The sequence below is a fragment of the Paramisgurnus dabryanus genome, chromosome 21 (genome assembly GCF_030506205.2).
Source record: "Paramisgurnus dabryanus chromosome 21, PD_genome_1.1, whole genome shotgun sequence".
Taxonomy (NCBI): domain Eukaryota; kingdom Metazoa; phylum Chordata; class Actinopteri; order Cypriniformes; family Cobitidae; genus Paramisgurnus; species Paramisgurnus dabryanus.
Window position 1 is genome coordinate 3,142,848 of NC_133357.1, and position 12,934 is coordinate 3,155,781.

Below are 12,934 nucleotides of genomic sequence, written 5' to 3' on the forward strand. Positions count from 1 at the left end.
TTAGGAAATGTTCCCCATTTACCCCAAGTTTCTTCACATATATGTAAATTAACTTTTAATCTAAAAAATGCAATTTTACTTTTTATGGTATCTTTTTTTTAAAGAATCTTTTTGCATTAAAATGTGTCATTTTTATTTCTCTGTCTAGATATTACTAACACTTTTATAAGCATCCCAAATAATTTTACTCTCAACACCTTATGTAATTTAATGTAAATATCTTAAATATCAAATTTACATGTGTCAAACAGACAATGATACATGTAATAAATTACAGAAAATAATATATTTTAACTTTTGATAAAATAATTTAATCTAAAAAAATAAATAAATAACTGGAAATGTCTACATTTTAAGTCCAAATGAAGCATACTAACTAAACCTCCACTTCATGTTTCTCCAATGGCTGTTTCTGATGGGTGGTCCCCAAAATGGCTGGTTACCATTGAACAATAACAAAAGACGACATACAGCTTCCAACACCCCTTTACATCCCACTTCCACACATACACACGAGCACACTCGATAAAAACAACATTGTATCCGTTTCTTTTGCACTCACAACCTCAGCTGCTAAAATGAAGAAGTGACGTTCATTTGTTTGCTTGTCAAGGCACACGTAAAGGGAGGCAAGATATAGAGGCGAGGTCTTCGGGCACCTTGCATGCATAACGCACGGGGCGTGGGCTACTCTCTAGCCCTCGTTTCTCCTACCATTTACGACTCCTGAGAACAGATGTTTGGGGACAGCTTACAGCCTCAGCGAAATTTCTGTGTACAAAGCAAACAGCAGCACTCAGCACTTCTGGCTGGTTAAGAAATGGTGCTCTTTGAAGGGGGAGGGGAGCCTGTAGGGCCCGGGTCTAATAATCAGAATGAGGCAGAGAAACACAACGCTTACCAAGGTGAAACTGTGTCAAGGTTACTTTCAGGCCGTTTTGCATTAACATCTGTGAGGCGCAGAGGTGCCCGGTTGATGTGTGTGTGTGTGTGTGTGTGTGTGTGACAGAGCCTCTGTGCATTTCAGCGTCGGGCCCCAACTCACTTGACTGTTCGGGCTCTTCATCGGTTAGCATCTCCGACAGGAGGCCTTTATGTGTGGGTACTGGGGAGCATTTGTGACCTCTATGGTGTAGCGAGGTGGACTCTCAGGATTCTAGTTGCCCTTTGAAAAGTTGCCGACGACCATTACAGGAACCTAAAATGAAAAGATCAAGAGGATGTAGATTTTGCTGATGCTGATATTTGGGCATCTTGGGGTTACAAAAGAAATGAACACAAAGAAGTGGCACATTCTGCATCAAATACAATCTTTATAGAGAGCAATGCATAAAAAAATCAGTAATATTTCAAAACAGATATGGGGTGCAATTTCAATGCCGTGTATTTTATTCAAATGCATCATTCACCAAAACAAACCTTATCTTACATACTGCACAAACATATTAGAGGTGAAATTGTAAACGAAAATGCAAACAAAAGCAGAATTGACCTTTTTCGTTCACATGTTCTGTTAAACAAAAAAGAATAATTGAGCACCGCAACGCTTATTTGTCTGAACTAAGCCAACCCCCCCACCACACACGCGCGCGCACGCACGCACGCTCTTCCCCGCTGCCTTGGTGAGGTTGCCATAGTGACAGCTTCACAGACACACAAGGAGGAGAAAGAGGAGGTGGAGATGAGAGGAGCACAGAAAAGGGGAGAGGAGCATAGACAGGGCGTGATGGGAAGACACAGCGAAATGTCTGTCTTTTTGACAAGCTATTGTCTTCCTCGAACACAAACCAAATCAAGTCACCGTGTAGATGTTTGCACCTTCTCCTCGCACTGTAAGCTGACGGATGTAACCACTGTATCACAGCCATGCAACTGAGACTCATTAATTGTGTTAAGTTTGTAAATTAATTAAACGTTGTATCCAGTGGACTTTACAATGATAATGCACGGATTCATTAAGCAAAATATTTAAAATGCATTGGATGTCATAGAAAGCAAAAAATCTAAAAAACAACAGAGGCACAGAAGGTTTAGAGACCCGCTCGTGACCTACAAATGCATTTGTAGGAAAAGCTATACTGCATAATAATGACAAATAATGCATTTCTATTGGTCAGTGGGTGCATAGGGGAAAACCCCTGGTGCTCAATCAACCCACTGTTTTATTTTTCATCTCAACCGTCTTCCATCTTCCCTCCTCTCTCCCATTCATCCATCCCTCCACCGTTCCTCTCCTCCACGTCTCGATCTCCTCGCCATTTATCTTACCCTCCCTCTCTCTCCGTCCGATATCGAGGCGTGATCTCCAGCCCTTCAAAGGTCAAGTGATACAAGGTCATTGGCGGGTCAGACGAGCTGACTGGCTGACCTCCGCAAGGACTTCTGCCAGCAGCCAATCACGCGGCAGCGTCTCCCTCAGCAGCCTGCCTCCATCCCTGGCGGGCCCTCGGCGGCACGTCACGTGATCATTAACGGACCGAGGCATCGTGATGGAAATGATTAATGATGCTTTTAGTACCTGTTTAGAATGAAGCTGTCCACACTGCACTGTAATTACCCGCTCCCAGGCGGCAGCTGCCTAACATAATTGCTTTTTGTTTGTTGACCTGGTTTACCGGAGAGAAAGATGGCTTTAGGTAGGTGAAGTGTGAGTGTCTGAGCATGTTGGCATTTTAGAGTGGGTAAAGAAAGGTAATCGTGCGCCCAGATGACGGATTTAGCTGCGTCCTTACAAGGCCCAACTGACCCATCCGATCATTTCGAGACTAGAGGAATTTTGTTTTATTTTTGAAAGTTCATTTGACCATTTCTCATTTTTATGTGGCGTCCTGGTAACCGAGAGTTAAACATGAGATGTGCGAAACTGCAATAAAGTTTCTGAATCAACAGCTGTGATTGTAATAAGTAATTCGAAATAAACTAAAACACTGGTAAATGAAGCACTCCTTCCTCTCATTTCTGCACATTCGTCTTAAAACCAACCCATATTTCAGCAGAAAGCACTTAAACTGCTATATAGCTATAAACAGTACTTGCATTTGGTCACACATGAATCAAATGATGGTCTCCGAAGAATGTTCGCATTTTCAGAGGCAGAACCACAGTGAGCCGTTTTAAGAATTTAAGTTGGGAATATGTAGATTAAGACCAGTAGTTTTTCCTTTTAATTATGACAGATATTGCTATTTTGTAGCTATATAAAGGCAAAACCAAACAATATACATGAATGAGGTAGTAAAATGATTTACATCATGCATACAGAAATACACTATTTGTGCAGATTCAGTTCATATTTTCACTTCTATACTCCTTAGTCTTAAAGACAAAGGAATATTCCACTTTCATAAAAGAATCTGATATTTTACTCAATCCTCATCCCATTCAAGTTTATTTCTTTCTTTCGACAAGAAATTAAGTTTTTTAAAGGAAAACATTCCAGGAATTTTCTCCATATAGTGGACTTTAGTGGACCTCAACAGTTTACAGTTTCAATGCAGTTTTAAAGGACTCTAAACGATCCAAACCGAGGCATAAGGGTCTTATCTAGCTAAACAATCATCATTTTCGGCATAAAAATATGTAGGAGAAAGCGCTTAAGCATTCAAAAAATAATTGAGTTTGATTAATTATATTTTTACACAAGCAACACGCACATCTATGCTACAAATGAACATTTAAAGTTTGTTTCTAGTACTTATCATTCTTGGACAATTACACCAAACATGACAGAAGGGCAAACGTTACAACTTACCCCATAGGTGGGGTTAATTGTAACAGGCAGGGGTTAGTTGTAACACTTGCTAAAAATTAAGTTTGTAGGCAAATATTCAATACTATTTTGTCTATATACTTAAAGTGGATATTGTTTATATATCTGTCTTTAATAGACAGGTATCCATATTGTATTCATTCATCCAGCCCTTTTCTAACAATATTCAATTATAAATGCATACAAATGTCTAAATATGTGAGATAATGCAGCACAATTATGACAAAATTTTTTTTATATGTGACCCAGTCTGTAATAACCATACTACAGTTTCAAAATCAAATTCTGAGATTATGAGCATCAAAGTCTGATTTAAGCCATTCATTTCATTATGATTTTAATCTTAATTTAAAGATATGAACAAAAATACATGTGACACACGATTTTTGATAAGACAGGCACATTTATTTTGTTGGCAGCCAGCAATCATTTGTGTGTAGCCTATTTAAAACAACGGCAAGAATTACGCTAACGTTAGCTGTTTTCATATCGTAAGTGCTGAGGGGTTAGTTGTAACACAGCGTTACAATTAACCCCGCTGGGCCAAAATATTTTCAAGCCCACCAAAAAACTTTCTAAGAGCTGCAGACATATTTCAAAACGATGCTATGTTTTAGTCAACAAGACACTGATTAATAAGACAAAGCATTAGATTTGGTATCTTACACACCCAACTTAGAAACCGATTAAAAACATATGATGAAAAAATGTACTTACATGCCTCCAAAACACTCGTTCATCAATAACTCTCTGGAAAAACATTATACATTTCCAATAATTTGCGGGAGATTGTCTTTTAGCAGTGTGAAAAAATAGCGGTAAACAAAACGCTCAACCTTGTGCAACAATGTAAACAGTCCGTGTTACAACTAACCCCGCGTTAGTTTTTGCCCCGCACACCCTAAATCACTTCTCGTCTTGCACTAGCCATGTGATGCAACAGCATGACCTTACGTATTATGTAATCACGTCGAAAGGTCACATATGATGTATGTGAAACTATCGCTCCATGTTTACAAGTGTCAAAAAAGAGGACCGTTCCAACTTTGTTGTATGTGGACTCGAGCTGTAACGATGCATCGCGTTTCCAATTAAAAAGACCTGGTGGAAATTGAAATTGAATCGTAACGGCGCATTCACACAGGGCGTAAGCGTTAACTCTTAACGGAAAGTTTGTCTGAAGAGTGGCCAACAGCCAATCACAGTGGCCCCTACACATTCTCCGTTCCATCATAAACGTAATTGGCCGGCTCTGCCTAGGTAATTTGCATAAGGCGATATGATTGGCCGACGCACGCGTTACCGCTTGAAAAGTTGAAAACTTCTGCCGCGAGCAACGGCACTGACGCGGCGCCGACGGATCCACAATTCAGTTCGTCAAAGCATGATGTCACCCATTAAAAGTGAATGGGAAGCGTTAACGCTTACGCCCCATGTGAATGTACCGTAAGACTCCGATTCTGTGTTTCATGCGCAGCTTGTGAGTGTACTATGGGTCTTTGATCAGTAGGAAGTCCTTAACAATCTAATATTACCAGTCTGAGTCGTTTACAACGTGCATTTAAAAAAGAAACACTTGTCAATCACACAATCATTTAAAATATTTATATTATCATGAAAATTCCTGAAACAATCTGAAGAACAGCGATATTAATATTCCTATAGACATTTCCTGGAATAGTGTTTGTAATGCTACTTCTTCTGTGGCACAAAAGGGCGTTTCTGCAGGAAAGCGCCCTCTGGCTTTTGGATGTGGCGGACTTTCACGTAATTCTTTAAAAAATTAATTTATTGAGAAAAAGCGCATTTGCACAATTATTTGTCACAGCCCTAATGTGGAGTGATACTAATTTATGTCTTTGTGTCAGTTTATTGTTTAAAATGGTCCGCATGTAACATATGTAATGATTTCGTATTGTGATTTCGTAATACCTGGCACGTCACATGGCTAGTGCAAGACAAAGAGTTGTGGTTTAAGTGTCCTTTTTGACGAAAATGAAGATTGTTTCGCTAGATAGGACCCTTGTGCCTCAGTTGGGATTGTTTAGAGACTTTGAAGCTGTATTGAAAGTGTAAACCGTTGGGGTGCACTATATGAAAAAAAATTCTTAAAAGAAAAACTTAATTTCTTTTCGACCGAAGAAAGAAAGACATAAACATCTTTGATGACATGGTGGTGAGTAAAATCAAGATTTTTTTATGAAAGTGGAGTAATTCTTTTACATGAAAACACCATTTTAACCGTTCTGTGACAACAAAGATATACCATGCACTGATGAATTATGCACAATAAAGTCCAAGTAAGGGAAGCAAATAGAGTTCATTTTGATTTTATGTCGACTTCTGTACGATTTCTCTAAAGCACCAAAGCTTATTTTCTAGAGTTGGCATTGCAGTGTTTGCAGCTCATATTTCATATTGATCCATAACTCATAATTTTAATGAGAAAGTGGCAATGAGAGTAAATGAACTGAGGGAAATCACATAGAAAATAAGTATTTTCCAAACAGGTATGACATCAATGTTCGCTCTCTGATCCATTTTCTCTCACCTTTCCAAAATATTACCAAGTATTATTAGAATCATAAATTCATACAAATAAATCACAACCATATATCATAAACATCGGCGTTTCTATCTCCCACAGGTCACTGCGCTCCACCGGATGCCTCCAGCACATACTGTAGTGTCAGATTTGTTTTTGAACATTTGCATCTGCTCTGCATAGCGCCGGTGATCCCTGACCGAACCGGTGACAGCGAGATGCGGATAAACAAGCCACGGCCGACCTATGGGCTGGCACAGTTCGGCCCTTCATAAATGTGCAACTTTTTCGACCGGTTACGTCAAACCCTTATTCTGTGCCAAGCTGCAGGGATGGAGGCAGTCCGCTATCAACCCTCTTCCGTGTGAGCAGCTTTCATCCTCCGGCGGGTTCTCACATAACTCAACCACAATGTCTTTCCCTCAGCCTCATAAATAACAACCCTATCGTCTGATAATGCCCACTTAATGCTTTGTCAATAAACCCCACAGTGCCATGGTTTCTCCCCTCTCTCTTTCGTACATAAATATAAACAGTACGCTCGGATTGATGTGACACTCGGGTCTCGCTCCGTCTAGGCTGGGAAGGGAGTCGCGCTGGGCCCGGAGAGGAAAACTATGGACAGACAGAGATGAGGAGGGTATATGAGTACCAAACCACTGCAGGTGTTTGGTCGAGATAGCGGCCGAAGCGACGGGCGGGGAGCACCGCAGCTCTGACTGATCACCTGAAAGAAGCAGCTGCTAATGTAATAATTAATTAACCGATTGTTTTTTTGGGTTCTCACAGCGGGGTTTATATGACACACTTGGATTATCGTCTTTTTAAAGCAGACTAGTGATGCTAAATTAGGTCTCAGCCACACACCCACCTGTCAAATAAGTATATAAATGCAGTCTTTAAAGTAAGCAACTTCAAAGTCGAGTTGTATCTTCTATGAAGATGGAAACAGTGTGTGAAGATAGAAACAAAAAACTATGTGATGTGGATGACTTCAATCTAAAGGTGGGGGAGATGTTATTTCAAAGCTGCTATATTTTACTATATGATAGCATTAATATTATCAAGCTAAAAATCTAAATTTCAGCTTTTACAACTCATTCAACCAACCTCATTCAACTATTCAACCAACTAACAAGCTACAAATCTAAAAATAAGCAATGCATATGAAGGAGAAATGGTGAAGCAAAATATCACAAGTTTTGAATCACTATATTTAACCAGAGGTCTCCAACCTTTTTGTAAGAAAGGGCTACCACAATAGCTAAAACAAGCTGGAGGGCTACTTTTTTATATAGTCTACTCAAAACTTTTTTATTTTACTTGTTGATTTCATTTTATTTTAATTGTTAAAGGAAAACCACACCGCTTTTCAATATCTTACTATGTTCTTACTTCAACTTAGAAAAATTAATACATACCTATCTTTTTTCAGTCCGTGCACTTAATCTTTGTACAGCGCGTTGTGAATGTGTTAGCATTTAGCCTAGCCCCATTCATTCCTTAGGATCCAAACAGGGATTAATTTAGAAGCCACCAAACACTTCCATGTTTTCCCTATTTAAAGACTGTTACACGTGTAGTAACATGAGTAAGTATGGTGGCACAAAATAAAACTTTTGTTTGGAGCCATAGGAATGAATGGGGCTAGGCTAAATGCTAACACATTCAAGAAGCGCTTTGCAAAGATTAAAAGTGCACGCATTGAAAAAAAGATGGGTATGTATTAGTTCATCTGAGTTGAGGTAAGAACATAGTAAAATATTAAAAAGGTGGTGTTTTCCTTTAAAGGCCTGGTTTTATTATAAAGGCTTAGCTAAATCCAGGACTAGTTAAATTAAGACAAATCAAATGCACTAACTTATTTTAAGATCTGTCAATGCAAGTTATTTTCAGTTGAAAAAGCTCAAACATGTGTCTTAAGGGCTCATTATAGTTGTGCGTAGGTTGTACAGCGTAGCCTCGATGCATCAGTTTTCATATATACTTCTGTGTCGGCGTTTGCGTTGAATTGCAAGTACACATGCAAACCACTAGTAGGCAGTATACATGCGTGTAACCCACAGTAGCAGTGCAACAACCAAAGAAGAAGCGGATGGGCCAGTAAACCCACAAACGAAAAAGAAGATGCAGCTTGTTGTGTATGATTTGGTAAATAGACAGCGACTTTTGTTTGAGTTAAATCCCTCCTCATCTTGGCCCATCTTTGTTTTTACGTCGCAAGCAGAAATGCCTGTGAAGAAATGGGTTGGTTTTACCTGTCGGGAGGGGTTCCAGTGGATCAATCACAGAGCTTGCGGTCCGTGTAGAACAGATGCATTGTTAAAATTTTGTTAAGGTGCGCATCAGGCTACTCAGAGCAATGCATAACCTATGACGTAGCTACGGCACATAACCTACGCTTGACTATAAACTACCCTTTACTCATGGACTAGCCTTAAAGCTTTCTCTGCGAAACCTGGGGGATATGTTTTATGATTTTTTAAATCGTTAACATACATAAAAGAAGCCAAGATAATATTAAAAAATAAAAATAAATAAATATTAAAATTAAGGCTATTAACTCTTTCCCCGCCAGCGTTTTTAAAAAAAGTTGCCAGCCAGCGCCAGCATTTTTCATGATTTTCAAAAAAGTTTATTGCCTTCCAGAAAATTTTCTTCTTTAAATATATAAACAAACAATATATCAGATGAAAGAACAGACCCTCTGCTTTCAAAAAAAAAAACTGTTTCATCCTACCTTCATTAGTTCTCTTGTAATCACCTCTCAAACATGGGTAGGTTTCTTCAAAAACACCCAATTTTGAGCAAAAAGCTGAGATAATTCCATTTTTGCGAAGGACTTTTGATAGAGATCAGATTCAGAGCGATCTTTAAAGCATACACAGAGTTCTTTCTCTTTCACGTGAGGCGCTACTTCCGGGTTGTATAAGTTGCGTAAGTGCGTTATTATCCACCAGGTGGTTAATAGCGGTATTGCGGATAGCCGGAAAATCTCGTTGGCGGGGGAAGCGTTTTCTCTAAATTGTCGAGATATCTTGTCAATGGCGGCGAAAGAGTTAATTGAATGTGGTTTGGAGGGCAACTCGCCGACTCTGTGCGAGCAACCTGGTATTAAAACACTAGGGCTGTATATCGGCAAGAATCTGATGATACAATATGTATCGCGATACATGGATTACTGTACGGCTATACATTGCAATAGAATAAACAAGGCGATAAATTGGGAAAGTTCTTATTTTGGGATTAGAATAAGATATTAGGGCTGTGACGATGCATCGTGTTTCCCATAAAAAATATCTGTCTAAAATCAATTCTGAATCGTAAGGTTGAGAAGCTGTGTTTCATGCACAGCTTGTGCGTGTACTACGGCTCTTTGATCAGCATCAAGTCTTCACCAATCTAAAACCACTATGAGTTTGAGTAGTTTATAAAACTCGTCAAACACAATCATTCAAAATATTCTTTATCATCATAAAAAACCTGAAACAATTTGAAGAACAGCGATGTAAATATGCTAGTAGACATTTCCTGGAATGCTACTACTTCTGTGGAACAAATGGAGTTTCTGCATGAGAGCGCCCTCTGGCTTTTGGATGTGACAGCATGTAATCATAATTCATTAAAATGCATTCATTAAGAAAATGCAGATTCGCACGATTAATCGCCCCAGCCCTATAAGATATCATTTTAGGAAAGCTGTCATCAAGAACACAACACCATAAGCAAACCTTAGTAAGTACTTCCTGTCACTCTTGAAGTTTAAGAGGTCAGACGACTGTTATCTAGTGTTTGAGACTTAATCTCAAAACTAAAATAACTGCTATGAATCTTGTATGGCTTAAAAAAAGAAAGATACATTTGTTTATTGTGTTGCTTTTTTCGAAATATCCGGATATGCACGTGTCAATATTTACTTACACCCCGATTAAACACAAATGCAATCATATTATGACTGCAATATTAATATACTTTATATCCCAGTTGATCCCTCGCCTACTCCAAGCTGCAGTTTATGGCTTTACTGTGACCACACACTAAGATCACACACATAAATAAGAATGAATAACATGCTGGTTAAGGGGAGTGGCTGGTAATTAGGTAACTTCAAAACATTGTGGATATTTTGTCTTTCTCCTCAAATTGTCTGTACTGGTTTGTAAGTTCAGAAAGAGATTTTGAGGTTAAGAGTCTCCCTTGAATTATAGGAGTGACCCCTGAATAAAGAACTTGGATCATATTAATCTCAAACACAGTTATCTTTCTAAGTGTTCTGGCTCTGTTCCTGAAGCCCTTGAGTAAATGTTTTGTCTACTGCAACAATGATCCAGACTTTTGCTTAAGTGGCGTAACGACAGATTGCAGATGGTGTGGGATCGACTGCCAAAACGACAAGTTAGAGCATTAAGCTTACGTGGTAATATAGCAGCTGAAATGTTAACATGAATGGACACCAACACTGTGAGGACTACGATGTATAAATCAGCCAATATTTCTGTAGACATGTGACAATGTTATTATTAAACTAAGCTGAGAGGGTATTTTAAACGAAAAAAAAAACTTCAACGCTATACTATCCTAATGTGGCAAAAATGTGAACCAGTTGGCAAAGCACAGAGGGCGAGCAGAACATCTCAATGTTCTCTGGAGCAAAGTAACTGAACCAGATGCCTCCTTCGGTAATGGAGACACAGTCTTCCCAAAATTAGGAGAGACGTTAACTGGGGTATCAATAAATAAAGCACTAATTAGAAAAAAGCAACAGCCTCTCCGTGGGTTCGGCGGCGCACGAGGAGAGAATGTGAACAGCAGCATCCTCCGCCTTCATCTGCCGTCATGGCAACATGTCACAGAGGGGCCGTTCTAGCGTCGGCTCATCCAATCACATTCTATCCCTACGCCCTGTGACTGCGCAGTGAACCCACCGGCTGGCCCGTTCCGCACATCACCCGCGTGTGCGGATGTCTGCGCGTCCGCGTGCATGAGTATGCACAGCCGCTGGGCTTTGAGACTTCACAATGATTAATACCGGTAGGGGGTCTTCCCCTCCCTCTCGGCTGAAGAAAATGGAGGGGAAAGAAAGCAATGAAAGAGTCAGAGAAGAAGAAAAAGAAGACAACTTTAAGAGAGAAAGGTGAGAGGAAGAGAGAAAGTGACCAGTAGGGGGATAGTTGCTAGACGAGCCACTGTGACGGGGATCTTGCATCCCTGACCGATCCCCAACCTTCCCTCTCTCTCTCTTCCCTCTCCCTGGAGGATAATAAAGACGGATGACACCGATGCTGTGCCATCCGGCACTACAGCCCTTGACTGCAGAGCCATTTGCACCATCATTTATCGCTCTCCTCCGAACCCAGCCCCCCCATGCCCCCCGCTCTAATTCTGCTTTAATAACCAGCCCCCCCATTCATCACGGTATTGACGTCTCTGACAGACAGTGCAGTATACACTAACTCCCTGCCCTCTACTCACACACCAGTGAGGTCGTGCCGAGTTCACCTAGTCAATAATCGCACAGGCTGCGCGCTGCTGTCACCTTGGTGACGCCGAGGGCCATATAGAGACGTATGATGCTGGAGCGCGAGTGTCTCAACGCTACGCCAACACACATTAGCATTATCACAGCCGCCAGGATCGGTCTGCAACTGAGATGCGATTTGAATGCCAATTGTCAGGCTGGAACCGAACGGCTGTGTGCGAGTGGGATGATGGGACCAATAGAGATACTGCTATGAGATGAACTTGCTGTTGCTCTCATTTAACCTTGCCTGGCACCAAATGTATTTGCAATCATAATTATTTCGAAATAATTTAATTTCCTTTCGTCGAACTAGTAAATTCTCCACTAAAAAAGCGTGGCACAGGTAGCCCCACCCAAAACTCACACTATTGGTTGAACCATCAAACAACAGAGCAATGGTGCATTAAAGTAATTTACACTGTTTGGTTTTTATTTACATTAACATCTATTCATTATTCAGATGCTTTTATCCAAAGTGAATTACGAAACAGAAAAATGCAAGAACACTTTTAAAGCAACACTAAAGAGATTTTGCTCTTTGCTCCCCCTACAGGTTGGTAGCGGAATTGTCCATTACCACTGTCGTAAATAATTTAGCCTACTGCAGAAAAGCTGGCTCTGATTGGATTGCAGCTCTGCCGTAAAGAAAGTGTTTGTAGTTTTCACTCGAACTACAGGACCGCGACCCGACAGTTGGAAACTTCTTTAGTTCAGTTTCGGCCGATAGAGGGCTGCAAAGTGAATGTGAAAGTGCCGTTCACGTTTCGAGTGGATGAATGACTGAAACTTTTTTGGAAACGTTATTTTAAGTAAAAAAAAACTATTGTGTTGCTTTAATAAGTTTTTGTTCCAAAAAGAACCTTAAATATAACAATATGTTCTTTGTCATGGAAAAAGGTTTGACAGAAAGGAATGTTAAAAAGTAATGGTTCTTTTAGGAACCTCTGATTGAATGGTCCTTTGGGAATCCAAAAATGGTTCTTCTATGGCACCACCGCAAAGAACCGTATTGGGGCCCTTCCTTTTTAAGTAATTTTTAAGGAGTACACAACAGGGCTTTACACCCTTGAAATAGTTAACCCCTGGGTGAACAAAATCC

At 40.0% G+C, this 12,934-nt stretch overlaps 1 long non-coding RNA gene across 1 annotated transcript in view; it reads right to left on the minus strand.

Moving 5' to 3' along the window:
* LOC135775261 (uncharacterized) overlaps positions 1–12,934 on the minus strand; it is a 116,359-nt gene that overhangs the window by 61,337 nt on the left and 42,088 nt on the right. The window contains exon 3 of the long non-coding RNA XR_010543851.1: positions 1,046–1,198. This is a non-coding gene — a long non-coding RNA (uncharacterized lncRNA). The remainder of the gene's footprint in view (positions 1–1,045; positions 1,199–12,934) is intronic.